The 20,783-nt window shown below is 37.2% G+C and overlaps 1 protein-coding gene across 1 annotated transcript in view; it reads left to right on the top strand.

Moving 5' to 3' along the window:
• The window catches only part of TENM2 (teneurin transmembrane protein 2), a 1,113,787-nt gene that overhangs the window by 225,582 nt on the left and 867,422 nt on the right, over positions 1-20,783 (top strand). The window lies entirely within an intron of this gene.

Raw genomic sequence — 20,783 nt, 5'->3', positions numbered from 1 at the left:
CCTTCAAATCCTGAGAGGAGGATTTACATCAGTACAGTGTATAGAGCTGGACTGAACTTTTGAGACTCTGTAGTCTTTTAAAAGTCCTTTAACTATGAGATGTATGATTCTAACCCAATCTTATGGATGTACAGATAAAGAAAAGAAGATTTGAAACAGTGAATTTACTGGAGACAGCTAAGTGGGATAAGCAGGATGGGCTGAAAACTGAGCTTTTTTTTTTTTTTGTAGGTAAGCGTGTGTGTGCGCGCACATGTGTACATATGCACATATATTGCATATATATGTATATAACATGTGTGTCTGTTTGTATGTATATTCTCCTCCCTAGGAAGTGTGCTGAGACACTGACACCTCTGTAAATGTCACCCTTCTGAGTTTTTTTTGTTTTATTTTTTCTTAAATGTAATCAGCTTTCTATTTGCTGATAATAAAAATTACTTGTGCTCAATTTTTAAGTCAAATAATTTAGAAGGGTATGACAAAAGCTGGAATTCCCTGAAATTCCAGAGGTAATACCTGTAAATATTTTGATATATGTTATATTGATGTATCTGAAGTTTCATGGAAGTGTATATATAAAACTCCTGGAGTAAGACAGTATTCACTTGGTCTTACTACCAGGATTTACATTTTAATCAAGAGCATGATAGGACGTAAGGCAGTGGTTCTCCAAGTGTGGTCTTGGACCAGCAGCGTCAATACTTCTGAACTTGAGAGATATGCAAATCATCAGGCCCTGCCCAAGATCAACAGATCAGAAACTGTGGAGATGGGGCCCAGTGCTCTGTGTCTTGACAGCCCGCCCGATATGACTATTCTGATATAAGACCAAGTTAGAGAACCTTTGGTATAATGGTCAGAAAGATTTGAGTTTGAGTTCTTCTTAGCTGTGATCCTATTAGACTGTGACCTCAAGTAAGTCACCCAGCTGTAAGTGCTGGGTTTTTTTCATGGTGAAATGAAGACAATATTTACCTTGAAGTATTGTTATGGAGATAGAGATAGATTATGGGAATACCAAATAGAGTGACGGGCCCATGGTAGGCCCTCAGTCAGTGTTAGCCATTATATGAGGCCATCCTCAGTTGTGAATGATACAGGTGTTTGTGCTCTAGGAGAGGAGCACACCGCAGTTGGAATTTAGCACTGACACATAGCAGTGTAGCCAGACCTGTGGGATTGCTCCCTTTTTCAAAATTTGTACTCCTGAGAAACAAGTGATTTTTCTTTGCCAATTAAGTCTCCATTTAAAGAAGGGTAGCTATTTTTTTCTAAATATTGTAACCTGTACATTTTGAACTAGTAATCACGGACTTGAGATTCTCCAAGGAGAAGTGTAATTTGATCATAAAACTCTGAACTGCAGATAAGGGAGCGTACAGGATTTCATCCTTCTCTATCTGCCGCATACAGAAAGACAGAAATAGAACTAACAGTTATTAGACTGTTTGGTTATTAGACTGTGTTTGGTTAGAACCAAAGAAAATATTGTGTAAATAAATACGAAATAGAAATAAATATGACTGTAAGTTTTTAAATTTTATTTGTAATACCTTAAGATGTTAATCATATAGGTATGACAAGGTAAACTGATCTTAAGAAAGATGCTTGAAGTAGGTTATCAGATAAAGGAAACAGGATGAACTTAGTAAGATGCCAAATAACTTCTCTCTAGCTCCCCGGAAGGGTCGAGATGGACTGAATTTGACCTAATTAGGCTTAAAATGTCAAATTTCAAAAACCGCTCCTCTCAACCATTATTCAAGTGCACGCCTGGCTCTAGCAGCCCCTGCTGGCCATTAGGTATAGTGATGTTTAGTAACTGTAGAGGTTTCCCTCCCATTTCTGCTCTATGTATTTTAATCACCTTAAATTGAGAATGAATTGCTATTAGAAACTTTCAACAATTTCAGAAAGATTTTAAAAATAAACCAATAAAATGAAATAACGCAATGACAATGTTTAAGTAGGAATATTATGGCAGATAAATTCTTGGAGGTTTACTGCTAATGGCCACTTGACATTTTTAAATAGAGCATTTCAGTAAATCATTGGAAATTAGCTGACAAGAATTTATATTCATCTATTTAAATGATACTTATAAATAAGTAAACATGGTTTAAATATAGTTTGAGTGATGTTGGAGTTTACAGCAGCAAATGTCCTACTGCAGGTTTTTTTTGTTTTTTTTTAAGATTTTATTATTAGAGAGAGAGAGTGAGAGCATGAGGGGGAGAAGGTTAGAGGGAGAAGCAGACTCCCTGCGGAGCTGGAAGCCCAATGTGGGACTGAATCCTGGTGTTCCAGGATCATGACCTGAACTGAAGGCAGTTGCTTAACCAACTGAGCCACCCAGGCACCCCCCCTACTGCAGGTTTTTGTTCTAATTTCGGATCGATTTAGTAAGCGTCAGTTGTAAATTTCCTTTGAGCCAGGAAATGTACTTGTTCCTGGGGAGAGGAGAAAAGCCCATTTCTGCAAATCTAGTGATTAACTGCCCATATTAGAGCCCACCCCTCTTTATTACCCCAGGAAACCTCCTTTCTTCTTTGAATAACATCCCATACAAGGGAACTTATATGACTTCCAGGTTAGAGTTGAGAATTGTTCTACTTTTCTGTTCTTAATTCTATCCTGTGGATTTTTGCTTACACACAAGAGTTGTACATTGGCCAACTAATTATAATACTACTAGTGGAGTATTTTAATTGTGTCTGCATTAATTCATTCATTCCAAAAGTATTTGTTATGTCCATTCAACTATGTGCCAGACATTGTTCTAGGCACAGAAGATCTTAAGTGAACAAAGCAAGATTTGTGCTGCACTGAACTTATATGCTATGGTGGGAGCATCAACCATGGATTTATAAATAAATAAATAAATAAGATAATTTCAGTTAGTGTTGCTAAGGGAAAAAAAATAGAAATCTTATAGAGCACTTTGGGAAGGACTAAGGAAAGGACTCTTTACACAGAGCTTTCTGCAAAGACCTCTCTAAAATGGTGACATTTGAACTGGAACCTGGAGGAGGAGGAACAGAAGCCTGTGCAGTGGAGATCGGACTGAAGAGCATTCTGGGTAGAGGAATGGTCTGTGTACCAACCCGAGGAAGGAAGGTATTCAGTACGGGATTAGAGAAAGGCCAATGTGGCTGGACCTTCATGAATGAGCCAGGAAAATTGTGCCACAAGATGAATTTGGTGAAGAAAGCAGGACATATTCTGTAGGTTTCTGGAGGTTCTGTAATTCTAATGGGAAGCCCTTAGATTTGAAGCATGGAAAGTGCATCTACTTTGTTGTTACACTTCTAGAACTGATCAAGAATCTTAGTAATTTTATACGTATCCTTTTAAAATGGAATAAAGTCAAGTCTCCCAAGACACATTCAGTTGAGATACTGGGAAACCTTAAAGTTCTACCCAGTCATCATCATTTCAATTCAAGAAGTATTTATACCTTATGAAACTACTAAACTAGGCTTTTTGAAAGATATAGTTGAGATAAAATAATAGTTTCTGTCTCCGATTAAGTGCATGCTATTGAAGAAAGAGCTATTGATAATTACCTATGATATGAAATTTTAATTAAATAATTTCTACTGTAGAATTCTATGGGAGAAAACAAATTCTGAATATCATTTTTCACATAGTCTACAAATATTTTTTGATTACCTGTCAGATACCAGAAAAAAATGCATTAGTGAACAAAACATACAGCTCTTACACTTAAGGAGTTTGGGGTCCAGTTGGGACTGTATGAAATATAGTCACAAATTAGAATAAATGCAATGAGAAAAGAACAGTACTTAAGACAGGATCTGGTACATAGGCACTTAATAAATACCAGTTAAATCAATGAATGAATGATGCTGTATAATAAAAGAATAGAGAGTGACAGATTTTAGATAGCATGTTCAGAAAAAAGCCTCCCCAGGAACCATCTGAAATGAGAAGGAAGTGAAGGCATTATCATTTCAAAAGACTGGGGGAAGAGTAGCCTCTGTGTAGGGGGACAACTGTGTGAAGGTCTAAAGATGAGGAAGAATTCCTGAATATGTCGTAATGCCAGAGAGATGATACCAGAGAGGGAGAACTTGATGAAACAGAGCAAGGTATTTCAGGCTATAAAGAGTTAAGTTATATTCTAAATCAATAGGTTAGCCTTTGCAGGGCCTCATACGTTTAACTGGTCATCCTGATTTCTGCAAAATGAATTGATTAAGTGGGGACAAGAGCTAATGTGGAAAACAATTTATGATGATACTGTTTTAAATTAGATAAAAAATGATGGTGGTTTAGTCTAAGCTAGTGAGAGTATAGATGGATAAAAATGGATGTATCCCAGGTTTTTACAGATACAGTCATTGGATGTAGTGGGATGTTGTATTTTCCTTCTTCCAGTGTTCAAACTAAAAACCTGGAGTTATCCTCATCTCAGCATCAGGTGTAATCCTGTTTTAAAAAAAAAAAAATCAGGAGCACCTGGGTGGCTCCGTCGATTAAGCCTCTGCCTTCGGCTCGAGTCATGATGCCAGGGTCCTGAGATTCAGTCCCGCATCTGGCTCCCTGCTCGGTGGGGAGCCTGCTTCTCCCTCTCCCTCTGCCTGCCTCTCTGCCTACTTGTACGCTCGCGCTCTCTCTCTCTGTCAAATAAATAAGTAAGATCTTTTTAAAAAAATCAGTCTCATTCCCCTGTTAAAAGCCTTCCAGTAGTCCTCCATATCATTTAATAAAATATGTAAAATCCTCAGTATTATTTACAAGCTCTTAGATGTTCTTCCCGCATGGAAGTCCGTGAATCAATTTCCGACTAATGTCCTCCCCTCTCAGTCTTTGCTAGCCACACTGGTCTCCATGATTTCAAAACACAGCAATGCTTCCACCTCCTGCTGTTCATTTGCCTTTGCTCTCCCTTCAAGATGCAATTCCTTAGGTAAACACCTGAAACAGTCTTTCACCCTCTTTGGCTCTTGACTCAGGTATCACCTTTGCACTGAGATCTCCCCTGGTTGTCTACCTACATGTTCAAACTCTTCTTAACAATATACTATATCTTTTCTCTCTGCTTTATTTTTCTTCTTAGTATTTCTTAGTATCTAACAAGGTATATATTTTACTTATTTTTTTAGGTTTTTTTTTTTTTTGCTTGTTTCTCCACTAAAAGAGAAATTCATTGAGAACTGTGTCTCTTGTTTTTTGTTGTGTTTTTTTTTTTCATCACCATATCCCTATTGTCTCTAATAATGATCAGCACCTATTGGTTGAGTGAATAAACAAATTACAGTAGTTGCAGAAAGAGTTAGTGCCATGCAGGATAAATTTTATCACAGCTAAAGTTTAGTGACACTTGAAATATGAGGAATATGAGTTTATTGACTTGTGCAATAACAGCCCCTCTCAGCATAAGGGTATGGATAAGCAGATTTGGGACTCCTTGAAAGAATCTTAAATGGCTTGTCAAAAGGCTTGGACATGGTCCTGTAGATATTTGGGGTTCAAGAGAAGGGAGGTGGCACATTCTGTCCTGTGTTTTATGTTAATATTTTTGAGGAATGGTGTGAAGGAGGAGGCAGGAGTGGGTAGACTTTGGAATTAGGAAAAATCTATCAGGAAATTACTGAATTAATCAAGCTATGTGGTATATGTCAAATGTGCAAACTTCAGTTTTCAAAATGGAAATGGGAAAAAGAGAAAGCAGTATGGAGGATGGAAATCATGGGTTCTTACTGAGAGTAGTGATCATTGTTGGTTTTAATGAGCTTCTTCCTCACTAAGACAATTTGTTTAGTTTTTCCTACCCCTATTTCTCACAAAGCATTTGAGTCATTTATTTGGAATATGAAAATCTACCTTAAATCCTGTTATACCACTTACCATAGGAAACAAAACAAAACAAAACATGTTATTTTCCTGGCTAAAACACTTGGAATTTTCCTAAATTGTTTCATAATGACAAAGTCACTGGATTTTTTTTTTTAAGGATTTTATTTATTTATTTATTTGAGAGAGAGTGAGAGCATGAGAGATCACAGAGGCAGAGGAAGAAGCAGGCTCCCCACTGAGTAGGGAGCCCAATATGGGGCCTGATCCCAAGATCCTGAGATCATGACCTGAGCAGAAGGCATATGCTTAAAGGACTGAGCCACCCAGGCACCCCAAAGTCACTGGATTTTTAGGATATCTCAGTTCTCACTCTATTTCTATCATTAACCAGAGATGTGATCTTGAGCATGTCACCTCTCTAAACATTGTTACCTGATGGTATAAAAGAACATCAAGGAAAGAGAACCAAAGAGTTGTCTTCAAGATCTGCATTTAATCCAGTCTCTCTGACTGCAGATCTCATTCTCTTGATTACATAGGCATAATCTATGTGGTGCCTGGGGTAGAAGAAGAATACTCATATAGTTCCAATTCCATACAGGGAAGAACTTTCCAAATGCTGAGAGGTGGAGCTGTGACTAAGTGATTTCCCTGTCATAAGAGAGATTCAAACAGAGGTGGGGCATCGTGGGCATGTAGTACATCCAGTCACCAAGTATTGTCCAACAAGATCCAAGACAAAATATTAGCTGACTTCTATGGTTTAATTTTTTTCATGCTCCTAAGTGTGAGAACAAGGAGTCAGCAGCAGTTCATGATTCTACTACCCACTGGCATTTCTGTTTCTTCATCATTCCTGCGACTTTAAGGTCCACAGCATCTTTTTGGCACTTTAAATTTGGCATTCATGTTTTTACCTATGTCTCCACTTAATTTTGAGGGCAGGGATTAGATTGCATTCTTCTTCGTATCTTCCCCAATGTGTACACCCAAGCTTTGTTCACAATAAGTATTTAAATCATACTCTGCATTTATGGTATATTGAAGGATATTATGAAAAAAATAGCATGAAGATATAAGACCAATAAGACCACTCCCTGCTGTAGGAGTGATGACATGGGAAGTCCGCACCTCCACAGCCACACCTGAGAAAGATTCCGTTTCAATACAGAAAGTTCTGTCCTTACCAGATAACTAAAAATTATCTTTTTCTTTGTTGGGAGAAAAAGAGAGTGTATTTTGTTTTGGGTAAAAGAGAAGGAGAACCTCTTCCCTTTGAAAGGTGTGTTTTTAAAGAGTCTCTGAAAACAGTGGATGTAAATGTAACCAGCAAGGGAACCATGATTGAAATAAATGTGGTAAAAGTGAGACCCTTTAAATGTGAGCACCACTGAGTCAAGCTGCATATAATTATCATAGAAGACAATACCCAAGCAGAGAATGTTCTTAATGACTTGTTGGAACTCAAGTGGTGTGGAAAACAACATGGAGTGCATTTACTCCTCCTTTTATGTAGCCTATCACAATGTAAAATTGAGGGGGCACCTGGCATTAAATACTGTATTTACAGAAATGCAGTTAAAAAAAAAATCAAGATAGCATTTAGTGTATTGTTCTTATACAAAAGAGAAAGAAGGAAAAAAAATTGCCTTTATCGACCAACATATTCCAATTATGATGTTTTATTTAAATAATCACAAATGGGCAATTTGTTCGAACTTATTTCTGTATTCCCAGCATGAAATAATTCCCTATCCGCTCAAGTTTTTCTATGAATCTAAGATGGGATAAGTAGAACCATAATTACAGGAAAAAATTGGGGCGTTGCAATTGCAGTCCAAAGTGTTGGGGCATTTGCTTTCATGGCCTCGGCGGTTCATTTGTCTTTGTTGAGGCTCTATTTTCCCCCTCACTTTAGCTATGGTTTCCTTATGGTATTTTAAATTAATTATCAATACCTTTTATGCTTTTTTATGTTGTTGTTCTACATTTGTATAGATGGCTCTTGCTATTCTTTGTCAAAATTGCTTCCTTTGCCTCTAGCGCGTCTAAACTGCACTTGAATCACGGTGAGGGCTTCCTTTGCTGGTAGCTGCACCCGCCTCAACAGAAACAGGCTTTGTTCCCCAGAGAACAGCTTTGTGACAAGGGAACCAGAGGCTTCTGTATCGCTGGGGAGGGGTCAAGAGATGAGAATTCCTTTTATCTGGCACTGGATGCTTGGCTTTGCCCCATTTTCGTCCCCAGGAGTAGCTTGCGTTCATTCCATAGGATGCTTCATGTGGCCTGTCACCTTCAAGAATATCCTGTGCAGTGTGTTATTTGCCTGTGCTGGGTTGAGTTCATAAACACGAATCGCAAAAGAACTCATTAGCTCAGCGGTGAAAATGGAAGCACTGAACATCTTACGAATGATCTTGCAGGGTTGTTGATTCAGTTGGTTATATTATATATTTGATGCCCTACATATTGCAGTCAAATAATAATATGCTATAGAGATGCACTTATCAAGGAAGCCAGGAATAGAAGGTCCCGCATATAGGCGTTATGGCTAAGTCCCAGACTGAGGAAGCAAATTCATCTTCTGAATGACGTGCAAACACAAGTGTAAAACAGGGTAAGGAGTTTGTTTAAAAGGTAGTGTGAGGCTGAGGGAGAAATGGATGTGAATTTAAACTCCAGAAACAATTGTGCATGCAGTGGAAACACCAAAAGAAGCAATAGATCATTAACAAAGATAAAATAAACCTTGTGTCAGTGATAGAGGCAGTAAATAAAATGGATGAAGAGAGGAAACATAATTGGAGGAAGCCTTTCCTGGGGAACAGGAAAACTCAGCTGGATTCCTAATGGATTCTTTTTTTTTTTTTTTTAACATATATATGTTTTTAAAACATACAATGTATTATGTGCCCCAGGGGTACAGGTCTGTGAATCATCAGGCTTACCCATTTCACAACATTCATCATAGCACATACCCTCCCCAATGTCCATAACCCAGCCACCCTATCCCTACCTCCCTCCCAGCAACCCTCAGTTTTTTTTCTGAGATTAAGAGTCTGTTATGGTTTGTCTCCCTCCCAGTCTCATCTTGTTTCATTTTTTTTTCCCCTTCCTATCTCCTGCCACGGTCCCCTGCCCTGCCTCTCAAATTCCTCATATCGGAGAGATCATATAATAATTTTCTTTCTCTGATTGACTTATTTTGCTTAGCATAATACCTTCTAGTTCCATGAACGTCGTTGCAAATGGCAAGATTTTGTTTCTCTTGGAATCCATCAAAATCCTTGAGGAGAACACAGGCAGCAACCTCCTAATGGATTCTTGAGGCAAATCCAAGAAAATGGGAGAGAGAACATTTTAGTGGCTTCAGGGCTCTGGTTTCCTCAGTTTTGAGCAGTGGAACCCCTAGAACTACTTACTTATATCTTCTTAGGCTTAATTTCCATGTGTGTAAAGAGGGAATAATGGCATATCACCTCGTAAGTTTGTTTAATGAGGTAACCTTTACATAAATGTATTAAAGAAACACCCAGTGTATATTAAGTGGTGGCTGTTGTTGTTATTATTAATTTCACCACTTATTTTCTGTGTCTTTGGGCTAGCAAATATAGGACACAGTCTTTTAGGGCTACATGACAGTGCTGGAAGTAGGTGGAGTGCTTCCAGGGGGGTTAGAGAGAGATGAGTGTCTGTTGCTTTTTAGTTCTTGGTTGTGTGGAAATGTTTAATATTCTTGCCCCCAAGGTCAAGGATATAGATCCACCTGTATAGTGGGGAAGATAATGTCCTTAAAAGTAAGACTCTAAAGAACAAGGCTGGACTAACCTTGGTCTCTTCAAAAAATCAAGGACCTTTAGAAAATCTTTGTGAAGGTACAGCTTCTAGACTTAATAATCCAGTGGTTTCTATAGCTTCACTGTATAAGGTAGCAATGTTGGAGAAAATAGTTTCAATGGAGTTATAATAAAGTCATTAAGTCAGTGGTACAGTCTGCATTATCTGTAGCTGATGATTTGATGTACACACGTATTTTATAACAAAATATATAGCATTTAAAAATATTTGAATTAAAGCCCTGCTAATAATTACAGCTTATATTTATTGAGTATGTACTATGTGCCTACTATGTTAAGTGCTTCTATGAATTGTTTTATGCATTACTTCACTAAAACCTGTAATATAGTATACTTTAATTATCACCATTTGGCAGTAAGAAAACTAGGCTGAAGATAGGGTAAGTAGCTTGTGAAAGTTCACACAGTTAGAAAAGAGTGGAGTTGACTATGGAGAACAGTACAGAGATGCCTCAGAATTAAAAATAAAATTACTATATTGTCCAGTAATTCCACTAGTGGGTATTTACTCAAAGAATATGAAAACGCTAATTTGAAAAGATATGCAGACCCTTATGTTTATTGCAGCATTATTTTCAATAGCTAAAATATGGAAGCAACCCAAGTGTCCATCTACAGGTGAATGAATTAAGAAGATGTAGTGTGTATATATATACAATGGAGTATTACTCAGCAATAAAAAAGAATGAAATCTTGCCATTTGCAACAACATGGATGGATCTAGAGGTATAATGCTAATTGAATTAAGTCAGAGAAAGACAAATACCATATGATTTCACTCATATGACAGATTTAATAAACAAAGTGAATGAACAAAGAAAAAATAAACAAACAAAAAAAAAACCAGACTCTTAACAATAAAGAACAAACTGGTGTTTACCAGAGGGAGGTAGGTGGTGGGGGAGGGGAGGTAGGGAATTGGTGAAACAGGTGAAGTGGTAATGTATGAAAGCATTGAGTCGTTCTATTAAATATCTGAAACTAATATTACAGTGTATGTTAACTATACTGAAATTAAACAAATAAACAAAGGAATGGAATTACATTCTAGCCCAAGAGTTCTAATTCTGGCCCCATGATCTTAACCAAACTTAAAACAACAACTGACCCTAAGCAGATCAGTGGTCACCATCTGGATTCAATGGACAGTGAAACTTCCTTAAAATTCCTTAAAGGTACTTGATGAACTTTATAGTATGTCTTCTCAATGTTAATATTCAAAGTTTGTCTTTTGAAAATAAAATCATTTATGTCCAGATACATTTAATGGCATAAAAATATTAAGTAGCATATGCATGAACCCCATCCCTTTCTCTCAAAATTGATGTTAAGTGGCACTTTTTCAACTTGGCCAAACAACCAATGCACTTCCTATTCTGGGAATTCCCGTTCAGTAGTGAATTCTCCTCTCCTTCTTTTCCTTCCCTCCCTTTCTTTCTTTTTCCTCTTCACTTCTTCTTTTTTTAATTCCTTTCGGTCATTGTGCTTATAATTTCTTTCAGACCTGTAACTCTCTGTTAACACGCTGTATAGGTATGTTTCATTTTAACAGTCTCGATTCCCCTTACCCTGCATTCTTCAGCTTGCAAGTTATGTTATTTGCAGTGGCAATCTCTGCTGGTACCTTAAAAAGACAATGAATTGAGGCTCTGATTTGCAAGCATTTTGCAATTGTCACCAAAGCCATACTCGCCTTTTGAAATCAGAATTCGTGGAGGGCTTGGAGATTTTAAATTTAACAAAAGAGAAAGGTGACAAAATCCATTGTTGAATAGAAATTCAACTCATGGGTGTTGCCAAATTGGAGCCTTTCAGGTTACTGTGAGCAGGGCTTGCCTATTTTAACTTGGTTGGCTAGCAACCTTCTGCTCTGTGACACCGGTTTTGTGAGCATGCCCACTCCCTCCTACCTCCCTCACTCCTACAGCTTCATTCTGCATACGACATAAGAAAGTCTGGTTTATCCCAGAGATTCAAACCTTAGTGCAACAGATGAAACCGATTGCTTTAACCCTTTTAAAGATGAGGGAACCAAAGCGGAGGAGTGGCTTGTGAAGGATAATGTTGCTGCTGAGAGGTTCGGCCATGCCTCAAATTCCATCCCAGCGATTTCCCCCATATTATCACAACACATCAAACTAGTTAAACTATTATTAGTTGCTAGTGTCCTGCTAGTGGTGATGAACAACAAGGGCTTGGATCCTGTGTATTGCTCTTAGGGGCCAAATAGCATATAAGCCTCAGTGGGAGTGAGGTATGAGCTCTGTGCCGTGTTCTGTGTTCAGTTATATCCCAGTGAATCAACTCAGCATTACTGGGGATCTGTCACAATCCCTTCACCTTCATAAATGAAGAAATGAAGGCTTCTCAGGTGAAGTAACTTCCTGACGTTCGCAAGTGATGGAGTTTTCTTTAAGTCCCCATGTTCCTGATGCCGACTCCTGGGCAGTGCTGCCTGCCCCCTGAAGTGTTTTCAATCCATTTCTCCCCGCTCCCAAACCGGAGCATGTGTAAACATGTATTTGTAACCACAACAATCTCTCCACACACTCTCGTCTGATGTCAGTCCTTTTGGTTTCTCCTTTTTTTTTTTTTGTCAGAGTGGGGAACTAGCATCTAGAGTAGGTGTGGTAATCTGCAGTTCCTCTGTTTTTGCTGGCCACTGTAGCCAGCTGATCTGGACCATCCCTACTTGGGAGAACTGCTTGGAGGGTGAGCCAAGTTCAGGCAGCCCCAGCCTTTGATTAAGAGCATGAAAAGGCATCTCTGGTCTCTGGCGCTTTTTTTTTTTTTTTTTTCCCCCTGCTTTTGTTCTTGCCCACAGGAGTGGTAGAGATGGCGAATGAAGAGGTTCAGTAGGCTGACTGTGAAGAAAGTTGAAGAAAACTCCTTTATTACCTAAGGAATATAAATCACATCAGAAGTTTGCAAAGGGAAATTTGGACAGAACTGTAGAGACTTCTAAGACCCCTTATATTCTTTCTAATCAGTGATTACAAAGCATAGTCCAACAACCTAAAATTCTAGTATACCTAAACATCCTGTGTTATTTTTTTCAAGATTTATCCCTTTATTTGAGAGAGAGACAAAAAGAGAGAGCATGCAGGGGGATGGGCAGAGAGAGAGACAGGGAGACAGAATCTCAAGCAGACTCCATGCTGAGCCCAGAACCCGATGGGGAACTTGATCTGAAGGCCCTGCGGTCATGACCTGAGCTGAAACCAAGAATCAGACACTTCACCTACTGCACCCTCAAGGGAACCCCAAACTTCCTGGTGTTATAATACCATGTATAACAGAATAGAGACAGGAAAAATAGAGGCGAGGAAGCTGACAACCTGTTTCCCTTTGATGATTAAGAAAAAGAAATTAAACATTATGAACATAAGTATCCTTTGTTAAGTATCCAACATTTTCAGGCAGAAACAATTTATAATTTGACACTTTCACCTAGTCATTCAACAAGTATATTGTAACTACATAATACAGTGAGAGATGTTTTCAGCTCACTTAGAATTCAAAAATAAAATGAACGGACACATTAACAGGTAAATTATAATTAAAGAGAATAAGTGCTATAATAAAGGTAGGCATAAAGTGATTTGGGAATCTAGAGGAGATAATTGTTGCTAAAGATTTTGGCCAAGATTTTTCAGAGCAGTTGACATGTGGGTGAGTCTTGGAGAGTGAGTAGTCATCATCCATATGGGAATGGGGGCAATGAAAACTTCAAGGCAGAGGATGCCCATTGTGTAAAGAATCAATGTTACAGAATAATCTGGTCACAGAGGGAAAGGTGGGTTGCTCGTCATGGTGAGGTGACTTCAGAATGTGGCAATGAGGAAGGAGACTAAGTGTTAGCCTTGGGAATATAAAAGGTTGAGTTAGAAAAGGTTCGCAACAAAATATGACCAATTTGAAATGTCAGTCTCAGTATATTTTAGGATGTTTTATCATAAATAGAGTAAGATTAATCTTCTGCTTACCCTTATAAATAATAAAGACTTTGCAAATAATGTTCAACAAGACTGGATGAATCGAAATGCTGTTCAAAATTATCTTGGATCTGGAAAATTTTTTGTAAAAATGCTAAAGCCTAAAATGAAATGTTATGCTTTCTCAGTAGATTACCAAGTCAGTTGGTACTTAAGAGATCTATATTGTTACAAAGGTTAATACATTTTTATGTAGTATTGTATCTCTAACATATGCCCACTGTGGTTCTTCTGTGAGCTATAGCAGAGCATTACAAAGTTTGTTCTTCTTTGTTCTCCTTTTTCCCTCCTGTAAGACTAAGGGGCTTTTTGTTTGTTTGTTTGTTTGCTTGCTTGTTTTACTGTTTTGTTTTTCTTTTACTTTTTTTCCCCCCCTGCAGAACTAAGTTTGCTATATCAGCCTTAACAACAGAAAGTCTCAGAGACTTAAAACAACACGTGTTTATTTCTAGCTCAAACTGTATGTCCACTGTGGGTTGACTAGGGTCTTCGCTCCTCATTGTCCTCAGTCAAACAGATAGCTGATAAAGACCTGACCGCCTGGAACAGTGCAGGTTGCAGAGGCAGGAAAAACAAAACATGGAGAATAATGCCCTCTTTCTTACTAAAGATGCTTGCTGAAATTGACAGTGTCACGCTTGCTGACATTTCACTGGCTACAATATATCCTGTGGCTTTGCCTATTTTTAAAGGAGGTTTAGGAAGTACAATCTTAACTATATACCTTGAAGGAAGAGAATCCCAGTTGTGTAGGGGACACTCTAAGTTGCCTTAATAATATATAGGTCAGCATGGGCTTCCATAACAAAATAACGTAGGTTGTGTAGCTTAAACAACACAAGCGTATTTTCTAGTGCTCTGGAGGGCAGAAGCGAAGATCAGGGTTCCAGCAGAGTTGGGTTCTGGTTAAGAGAGCTACCTTCTTACTGTGTCCTTACATGGCAAAGAGAGACCACTGGTGTCTCCTTCTCTTTGTCTAAGGGCACCAGTTCTATTGGACCAGGACTATATATTTATGACCTCAGTTAACCTTAATCATCTCCTTCAAGGCCCTGTCTCTTTAAGCATATGGAGGGTCCAGGCTTTAAACATATGAATTGGAGGGGAAAGCACAATTCAGTCCATAGCACATTACTCTCTCTCTCTCTCTCTCTCTCTCTATATATATATATATATATGTGTGTGTGTGTGTGTGTGTGTGTGTGTGTGTGTGTGTGTATATATTTTTTTTTTAACCAAGTTTGATTGAATATAAACTTTGAGAATGACACTGTCAAAATTATTGGGTGCATATAAAAGGTGGATTGGTGCTACCATGGTATAAGCCATATTGACAAATTATTAAACTGTGTGCTCTAAAAATTGTTAGTAAATACTGTCAAGATTTATATCCTAAAATATGCCTGTATAGGCTTTTTTTTTAAATTATTTCAACAAGATTCCAAAAGCAAGTCAGAAGGATGTAGAAATGGGAACTTGATCAACTGTCACTTCTCATCTCTCCACCCTTCCCCCTCCGATTGCAGAATGGAGGCAGTTCTGCTGACATGCTACAGATTCTTATTCAGTATGAGTCCATCCTTGAAGATACTGTCAGTGAGCTTCCTGGGTCTCTGCTATTCCTGTTTGGGTCTAACTTTAGATTAGTGATAAGTGTGCACTGTTTTCTCATGATCAGGTCATGGCAAACTCACCTCACATGATTTTATTATTTTAGCTCAGTATTTAACTGTTAGTCATTGGCTTGTCCTAAGGGTAAATTTTTTTTTCTCTTGCTCCTGCTGAAGTATTTTTTAAATTCCCCCCAAATGCCAGGATATTACTAGATTTATGTATCTGAAGTGTTTAAACTGAATCATCTACCTATTCAGCAAAGAAAAATTCAACTGATTCTTTTTTGTTTATTTTTTGTTGTTTCTCAATTTTTCTGTGAACGTTTCAGTCATCTGGTGACTACTATGTTGTTAAATGATTCATATGAAGGTAGTACATGATCTTTGAGGAAGTACTTCTCATTTAAGGTGATTGAAGGAACCTTCTGTCATAAAGTTCATGAAGGAGTAATCGTATGTCTATGTGTTATTAAGATAACATGTAGATCTCTTATTCTTAACCAAAGATTGGCTGTTGTGCTTGGAGGCTAAGTAATGAGACATAATTTGGCTAAGATAGCTGTGGTTAAAAAAAAAAAAAGAAAGAAAGAAAGAAAAGAAGCAAAGTAAAATTTATACTTCACCAGATAGTTTCTCAACTTTATCTCCCTAAATACTGATAATTTTTCCCTTTCTTATCACTTCTCTTCTTTGTTTTTCTTTTTTCCTGAATGGGATAAAGTTGTAGAACACATTTGGATGAAAATTTTTAAATAAACTTTTTTAATATTAAAAGAATTTAAAATTTTAAAATATTTTATTTTACAGAATTATTGCAAAGACACTACGGAGAATTCCTATATACCCCACACCCAATTTTCCCTATTATTAACATCTTACAACAGTATGGTATTGTTATATTTAATGGACCAATACTGATACATTATTATTAACTAAAGTTTATATTTAATTCACACTTTCTCCATTTTCTCCTCCATGTCCCTTTTCTGGTCCAGGGTCCAATGCAAAATACCATATCACATCCAGTCATTGTATCTTCTTTAGCTTCTCTTGGGTGTGACAGTTTCTTGTTTTTGATGACGTTGGCAGTGTTGGGGAGTTTTGGTCAGGTGTTTTATAGAATGTCACTCATTTGGGATTTGTCTGATATTTTTCTTCCTGATCAGAATGTGATAATCTTTTTAGGAGGAGGGCGACAAAGGTAAAAGTGCCATTCTCATCATCTTATATCCAAAGTGCATTCTATCAACATGACTTACCACTATTGTTATTAACCCTGACCATCATTTTACTGAGTTAGTGTTTTTCAAAATTCTCCGCTGTCAAGTTGCTGTATTTATCTGCCTTTTGTAATGCATTTTTAGAAGTCATCACTATACACAAATTTCTTTCAAGTGTTTAGAAGAAAGTTACTTATACTTGAGGATTGAGGAGTTATATTCCACTTCATTGAGTGCAGAGTATCCACATAAATGATTGGAAATTATTCTGCATGAAAGAGTTGTCATTCTTTATATTTATTTATTTATTCAGTTTTTCATTTATATCAGTATGGTCTCAGGGTATTTATTTTATACTTTGGGTTATAAGCTAGTACTACTTGATTTATTTTGCTGACCATATTGTTCCATTTTGGCCCCTGGGAGTTCTTTTTAGTTGGTTTTTGGGTCCATGGAGTATACACACATCATTGTGGGTTTTATTTTGTTTTGAGCACTTTCTCACTTTCTAGAGTTACAGGATACTCCGGACTCTTGTATGGTTTCTGTTCCACTCTTAGATTCAGCCATTTCTTCCAGGGGACTGGTTTTTGGTTTGTTTCCTTGTTTCTTTATTTGAGAATAGTATTAGAAACCAAGATCTAAGTATGATTTGATGTCTTCCATTCTCTGTTTTAATTTAGCTTTAATATTGACTGGCCATTGAGAGCTTGATGTTTCTCCTACACAATATGGAAATGCCATATTTTGTTTCATTCTCATTTATGTACTCTATAAATTTTAGATGTTGTTTCCAGATGTTTGCCTTTGTCTACGAGGACCTCTAGAATCAGACTGATTTAACTATAACAAAGCTGTGCTTTTGTTGTAGTTCAAGAGAGCATAACTTTCTTCTTCAATCTACCCAGGTGTGAGGAGGATATCAGAAATCAAACTAGAATTGATAACTAAATGCATCTATTGAATTTTTAAAAATGAATTAATAAAATGAATTTGTTCCATAATAAGATCATTATTAATTAAATCAGTTGTCTAAGAAAATTATATTTTGGTTTCATTTTTATTAAACCCTATGTTATAATGATTTGCCTTTTAGCAGATCTGTGTAAGAAACATCATATTGCAGAGGGCATGGGATTATAGTATCATTGAGGCAAAAAATACTTATCATAACAATTACTGTCATCATAAATATATTAATTTTAGACCTGAAAGGAATCTTAAAACTATTCTTTAACTGAATCATCTTAATATTGAGTAAAATGACTTATGTAAACTCATCCATTTAGGTAGTTACAAAACTAGAACTAGAACTCAAGTGTCCCAGAATCTAAATTCTATCTAGAATAGAAAAAAAAGTAATTACTTTAAGAATATTATGTATATATATGTATGTATGTGTGTGTGTGTGTGTGTGTGTGTGTATATATATATGTATATATATATAGAACTTTGGTGGCTGAGGACATAACCATCATACACACACACACACACACACACATATATATATATAAAATATAGCACTTTGGTGGCTGAGGGCATAACCATCTGAATTACATTTGCTATTTTTGCATAAGACTCACTGGGTAGAATCAAGGAATTTTTAAAAGAAATTCATCTCAGCTTGAACTCAAATATACAAGGGGAAATTCATTATGATTAATGAATTAGTCCTTTATCTAAAGAAAATAAAATACACAGCTTTTGATGATTCATCAAGAATATATCACTTTGAGTGACACTAAAATGAACCTAAAGATTTTCTAAAGAAAAAATTAATATGATTGTGTCGTCTTTACCTTTCCTGGCAATTGGCCAGGAACTTTGGATCTCATAACTCAGTTTCTCATTCCTTCCTATTCCCTCTTGCTGATTCTTGGGATTGGTGATGAGGGAAAACATCAAGGAAGGCCGGGCACAGCAGAAACTTGGAGGGGATTAAGATGTCATGCCTGTTCTTTAATTTCTTGGAACAACAATCCTCAATCCCTGAGCTACCAGAGAGAAAAGGAGCATTGCAGAGGAGAAGTGGGTAAATGATGCCCGTTTTGAGCTTCCAAAATCAGCCTGTCACAAGTCTCCTTTGTCCCCCTGGTGTCTGAGACCATGAGACAGAAGAATAGGAAATGATGTCTCCTTTGAGGGGGAGGAGCGAATTTCAGCTTTCTTTGGCATTTTCCTGATACATTGTTGATCAGCATTACACAAAAGACACAGAGACTGGATTCCTTGAAGCTGTTTCTGTTGGCTTTAGAGTTATTCAAAAGCAGGCATCACTGAGAGCTCAGCAAGGTGAGTCAACCTGTAGAGTGGTAGGTGCTAGTATCACTAGTACATAAGAAATCAGTGCTCCCAGGCCCTCCCTCCATTTGAGCTTTAGGGGCAGCATGTATGCTTTAGCCTGCAGCCCAGGGTCTAGAGCACATAGCTTTGTTGTTAGGGGACAAAAGTATAGTCATAGTGTCAAATAACTCACCTTCAATCATTTATCAATTATGTATCAATTATGTTGGGTTTGGAGACCATGAACATATGCAGATAAAAGAAAACTGGAATTAAAATGAGAGAATTTCTGTACATTTAGTTTCAATTGTTTTTTTAAATTATTATTTGCTAAAGGTTTGAAACTGCTTCTTTAGTAGGAGAGTGAATTTTTGAAGAGAGAGATTCATACAGACATTGCCTTTGCTAGAAATAAGGTTTTCCAGTGACCTCTAAACTTTTTTTTGATGTTACTTTTAAAAATTGATATAAGCCCCAGTACTGGAAAGGAATGAATATTCCTAATTTCTTTAAAAACTATATTTGGACAGACCGAAAGAGGGTGAATCATAGAATCTCAACATAGGAGAGAATGTTATTTGGCAATCCACTGACCCTATTGAATTTTTGTTTTGTTTTTGGTTTTTTGTTGTTGTTTGTTTGTTTTGAAAAGAAACTTTTTCTTATCTGAATATAGTCTGATTAGCTCTGATCATTTAATTCAGCTGACAAAACATGGTAGAAAAACAAGTAATCAATTAAAGATAGCATAACATGAGTTTTACCAAATATCCCGTTCTTAAATAGATTCTTCCAAAATAATACAGTAGTAAATGTGGCCCAAAGAAATGTTTTATGAAATTTTGTCAGAAGTGGAACAGAAAGATATGTCTTAGTTGTCAAGGGACTTCTATCCAAATCTGCCCACCCTTCCTTCCACCCTTCTTTAATCTGTCCATCCGTTTACATTTATATATGGAGAACCTTTGGTCTGCATGCCCAGCACTGTTGTAGGTGCTGAAAAACAAAGAAGTCAGTTAGACAAAGTATTCTCTTTGTGGGGCCTAGATTCTAGTCATCAGCTCCCATGCATATGATGCTGTAGGATTATAGCAGATCGAAACACAGTGCTCCATGAAAGAATCCGTCCCAGTAACTCACTATATATTTCCTGATGCCCTCTTGAGAACATTTGAGAAGATAAGAAAGATTATCTCATCCCAAACTCTAGTAGCACGCAGGGAAATTTCCCCATCTGCCTTTTAAACTTTTTAGCAGACTGGGGGTTTATTATTCAGGAATAACTTGACTATGCTGGTCCCGCTTAGAGTTTGAGGGAAGATTGTTCAAATTATATAGGAGATGGTTCTTTGGAAGCCCCAGCTAACATGAAAAGAATTAAAAAAAAAAAAAAAGATTTACAATCTGAAGCCAGACTTAATAATACATAACAAATTGCAGCTCTTTTGGGGAATCTCCCTAGGTACCATTCCTAGGGATTCCAAGTGTTTAATTGAAATTTCTTTGGGGACAGTAGTAATCGTTCACTTAAACATTATATTTATATTTGTGCATGAAGGAAGGAAGTCAAGGGGCTAATAGACCGAGTGAGCACAATGGCTGCTTTTCAGCTGCAGGCCATGACGGGCTGGCTATTCTCGGAGGAGCGCTTATCCTGGAGACAGCTTGCTTACCTTGTCCTCTGGGGACTGTAGGAGGAGGACAGAGATGTGACTGACAGCTGTTTCTTCCTGGACTGAGACAGAATGCATGATCCCAGTGCAGCCTGTTTAATCAAACTATTTTCAGTCTAGAGGATTAAAACACCTCAAGATGGAAAAGTATTCCGGTATAGATTTATTCTTAGAAAGGCTATTCTTTTTATTCTCATGGTTAGCATGGTGTTTTACTCCCAGGAGAGCTGTGCCTTCAGGATTTTCAAAGCAAAGTTAATGAGTGACTATTATTCTAGGAATATTTTAGCCGCTAACATGTGTGATGGAATCAAAA

This window comes from Martes martes (assembly GCF_963455335.1).
Source record: "Martes martes genome assembly, chromosome: 5".
NCBI lineage: Eukaryota > Metazoa > Chordata > Mammalia > Carnivora > Mustelidae > Martes > Martes martes.
Note: the sequence above shows the minus strand (reverse complement) of the source record. Positions and strands in the feature narration are given on the sequence as shown.